The sequence below is a fragment of the Tupaia chinensis genome, unplaced genomic scaffold (genome assembly GCF_000334495.1).
Source record: "Tupaia chinensis unplaced genomic scaffold, TupChi_1.0 Scaffold000430_1, whole genome shotgun sequence".
Lineage (NCBI taxonomy): Eukaryota > Metazoa > Chordata > Mammalia > Scandentia > Tupaiidae > Tupaia > Tupaia belangeri.
This window is the reverse complement of record NW_006159935.1, coordinates 1865359-1870048: the sequence shown is the minus strand read 5'-3', so window position 1 is coordinate 1870048 and position 4690 is coordinate 1865359. Positions and strand designations below refer to the sequence as shown.

General features: G+C 41.6%; 1 pseudogene; it reads left to right on the top strand.

The window, feature by feature from the left end:
- Positions 1 to 1356: 1356 nt before the first annotated feature.
- LOC114009003 (la-related protein 7 pseudogene) overlaps positions 1357 to 4690 on the top strand; it is a 4450-nt pseudogene continuing 1116 nt past the window's right edge.

Sequence of the window (4690 nt, the reverse complement as noted above, 5' to 3'; positions counted from 1 at the left end):
CCAGATTCTTACGTCACGGCTGTGAAGTGCCCAGGAGGCTATACAATCACCACCATCTCTAGCCATGCACAGACGGTGGCTCTGTGCGTCGACTGCTCCGCTGTCCTCTGCCAGCCTACAGGGGGAAAAGCGAGGCTGACAGAAGGATGTTCCTTCAGGAAGAAGCAGCACCCAAAGCATCCTGACTCAAGATGAGTGGGAAACCATCCCAGTAAGCACATTTTGGATATGTTCTGTTTTAAAAATAAAAGATTCAAGAAGAAAGTTGAAGTTTTATATGATGGGTTGTGATGGAAAGGAAAACCAAGAATCACTTTATCAGAATGTTCAACCAAGAGGAAGTGACCACATCGTCAATGGGAGACAGAAGTAAAAGACAGTGGTATCAACATCAAATGAAGAAAGAGTTTATAATTAAGAGAAAAACTATACATCTGGTAACAGCAATGGGGAGCTAAGAGATTTTGTGCCTTCTGGTCATTGTAGTCACAGACCAGGGAGTAGCATTCCGAAGAAGCACTACTTCACAGGCCTTCAAGGGAAGCTATGCTCCAACTTCATTCTGGGTAATGAAGTTTGAGGAAATAATGAGTGAAAAGTATGTACCTAAATTTTTTTCTTTACCAACAGAACAAAGGTTCTACAAAATCTAGGATGAACTGAAAAGAAGATCAAAATGACAGAGAAAGGAAAAATGAAGAAATTCCAGAGTTGTGTTGGTAGCAAAATTAAAAAAAAAAAAAAGCTTACTGAGCATCTTGCATTTGTTGAGTGACCAAGAATAAAAGGGAATGAAAGGGGTAAGGGCCATAGTTACACAGATAGTCTTTGAGGCCGCCATCTTGGAAGGTGAAGCTATTAGACAGCATACAGAGAGCATGTTCCTGAATTCTTTGCTGTTTTGGTTTGGGTTCGGGGATCATTGTTCTTCATGTGTGTGTGTGTGTGTGTATGTGTGTGTGTGTGTGTGTGTGTGTGAATATTCCCTAGGCAGCAGCCTGGAAATACTTGCTTTTTGAGGTTTTTAAACTTCAGGTTGAACCCTAGTTGCTCAGTACTCAACTGACTATTGAGGGCATTGAACTTAATTGGCTAAAAATAGTCCTTAATTACTATTATTTATGGGTATTAGTTCAATCCTGGATTCTTATCTCATTATGTCCCTTCACCCCTAAACAATTCAGTAGCTTAAATAGTATTACCCATATTAATGATGAGGTCAGAAGAGCAGTATCATCAGGAGAAGCCTACAATCATTCCTAACCTCTTCTCAACAGGAGGCAGGAGCTGGGAGGTGAGTCCCTAGGGCCCAGGGTTCAGCCGGAAGTCAAATCTAGGGTGAGCTCAGAGGGTAGTATGGCGGCCGTCATGTCATCAATGGTACAACATCCGCTTCAGAACGGGATGAAGGCGTTGACAGTTCAAGAATACACTTTTATCAAAATACTTTCACACACATTTTTCAAATAATATGGAAAACTTTCAATCTCAGGACAGAATTCATAAACTTGGATAAGCATGCAGGCTAATAGGGAGGCATAGGAACATCGTATCACTGGCATAACCGTATTTACAATTTTTAAAAATAAAAGTCAACGTGATTATACAGCAACAGTGAAAAGTACAAACAATACTACTTGACAAAATCTGTTCAGTCTTCTATGTGATAGCTAAATTTAAGTTATGCTACCAAAGAAGTCATTCAGCTTTATGTATTATTATATCTTTATTTTTTTTAATAACAAAAAAATAAAAGGACAAAAGATCTCGAATCTGACATAGGAAAGAAGGCCAGTATTTGTATCTGGCATCACCTACAACGTAGGGTCGAATGGACTTTTTTCTCCCAGAACTGTTTCAACAGCCTTCTAAGAGCAATAGTTTGCTGCCTGTCCTCCAGGGAGCCTTTTGGACCCAAGATCTTGGCAGACGTCTAGGTGGGGCTTCCTGCTTTTTCTACAGAAAGGAGCCCTTTCTTTCCCGAGGACGGTAGCGCTGAGAGTTTTCTCCAGTCCCCAACCTGCTGGCAATCTTCGCTAGTACATTGGAATTTTATGCACAGAGACCACGGGTGTGCATGAATTCCATGGATGTCTGGGGCTCCCAAGGTTCTAGCCTCTTACCCAAGCTTACAGTAGGCCTTTAGCAATTTGCTGACGTTTAAGCTGAACTCTTCCTACCTGCTTGAGGGTACCTGAGAACTATCTTTTCTCCACAGGATTAACCGTAGGTAAAGTATGCCTATGCCATGCCATTGCTTGGAGAGACCATCTTTCCTTGAATTCAAGGCTACATAGTTGCCCTGAAAACACAGGTCTCTGATGGATTCAAGAGAAATAATGATTTTGTTGCTTACATGATTTTTTTTTCTTTTTCTTAAGGTAACGTTCTTTCCATATTTCTACATCCCAGATATAAGCTTCAGGCTCTGTAATTTCTCAGAATATTTACTGTTTTCTGTCTTATCCTTCTTCTATGGTTTTGGGTCCTCAATACTATCCTTGACATTATTCATTCTGAAATTTCTTATTTTTTTAGTTATTTTTAGTCATTGTAACATCCATGGTTATTGTTAAACACTTTTCTGTACTTGATTTATAAATTTTTTTATTTCTAATTTTAAGTTTTCATGTCAGCACTTCATCCTCTATGTCTTTGACTATATTGGATATATTTATGTTATGATGTTTTTAGATTACACTGTTATTTTCAGTTCTGGAAGTGAACCCATCTCTGGCAATTGTAATTTTTTTTTTTTGAGAGTTTTTTTGCTATAGGGCGCGTGCGCTCGCCAGACAGACAGAGAGAGACATAGAGACAGAAAGCGAGAAATCACCCCCCAGGGGGGATGGTCACGCCGCAATCCCTACTCCTCCATTCTCCTCTTGGGATCTTGGGCACGCACGCACACGTGCCCGGCGTGAGTTTTAAGCCACCGGGTCTGGGATGCAAACCGCGGTCGACTACGTGGGAATCCAGTGACATAGCCATTACGCTAACTGCAGGTTCCCTAGCAATTGTAATTTTTATTGATTCTTTTTTTTTTTTTCAGTAGTAACTGGCTTTGGAATGCTACTTTGCAGCAGATCCTGATTAGTTGATCTCTCTCTCTTTCTCTCTCTCTCTCTCATGCCTATCACTTCTCTGTCACTTATGTGGCACTATCTCACATCATGTATCCAAGCCAGTGAAGGGTCTGGCCCACGGGCAGGCTGCACGGTGACCTCCTACCCTGCTCCCAAAGCAGACCGAAGAAGAGGCCATGTGTTTCATAGTCCGAATCCGTGCTGTCACAGCAGACCCTGCTCCTGGACTGGGGCTCTTTACAGAGTGCTTTTAGTCTCTTTGATTTTCAACAGCTGACTTCCTTGTGGCATCCTGAGTTCTTCCGGACCTAGAAGTTAACAGGTCTGTAGCTTTAACCTGCGTGTTATTCTTCTATTTTGGTGGAAATGTTCATGTCTTTGAGCATAACTACGATGTAAAAGTTTCCCCAAGAGACTGAGAAATACATCATGACTCTCCCGATGACCTAAAAGAATGGAATGTGATATGTAGAGTGCGCTTCGAGATGCTATCTACCACTGTCACCACTGCTGCTGTGTGTGTGCGTTTACGCACAATGAAAGGGACTGCTGTTTGTCTTTGTATTCGATTATTTCATTTCTAGAGCAGAACTTGGGAATTAGATCTAAGCAGTCAGAGCCTTATGTTTTTTGTTGTTGAGTCTTTGTCCTGTTGCCTTATTTTATTTATGACAGCTGTCTAGATTGTTCTTTATCGTTAGTCTTCTCAATTTAAACCTATAAAATGAGGACCCAGTCCATACACACACAAGGAGAATTTTAAATATGCATATTAATGTCATCACATTTCATTTTTAGTCTTAATATGATCAAGTATTAAATATTATTTCCTTGCAACTCCTCAGTCTCCACAGATTTCCTTTTTAACCTAAATTAAATGTTGCTCCTCCTCTGATCTGTCCAGGGTCCTCTCATGTCTGTTCACACATCTCTGTAACAATCTCTCCGACTCACTCAGGCGGCCTCAGCCCCCACGCCGGAGCCAACAATTCCCATACACACGGCCACAGTACTCTCTGGGACTCCAGAACTGTAACCAGCTGCCTAGTTGGTTTTTGACTCATGGATATCCCACAGGCACTTAAAATTCATCATACTCAAATTAAACAAATTATTTTCTTTCTCAGACTGCTCTTTCTTTGTAATTTTCCATCTTAGTAAAAATGACAATCAGCAGGGCCAGCAGGTGGCACTGGACTACCACACAGTCTACAGAGGTTCAAGCCCTGGATCTGGAGGCGTGAAAATCATGCTGGGTGAAAGAAGCCTCTCCAAAGAGGCCTGGCTCCCTGGCCAAAAGTAAGGAAAATGAATGACTCAGAGGGACACTACGAAAGAAGCTACAGAGGTCTCCAGGAGAGAAAAACAGAGATTTAGAAGTCTCTACTGAAGAGGAGAAAGATACTGGTGGAGTCGAAGATGGTTTGCGCTTAAAGACAAAAGGGAAGCACAAAAAAAGGCATAAAGACAGACCCAGAATGGGGAGGAGTCACATCACATGGTGCGGCATGCCCCAGCTGTGAGCGGATGGATCTGAAAAGAGAGTATTTAGTACTGCAAAAACCAGCAGGGCTCCTTCCCCCCAAAAAAAAAAAAAAAAAAGC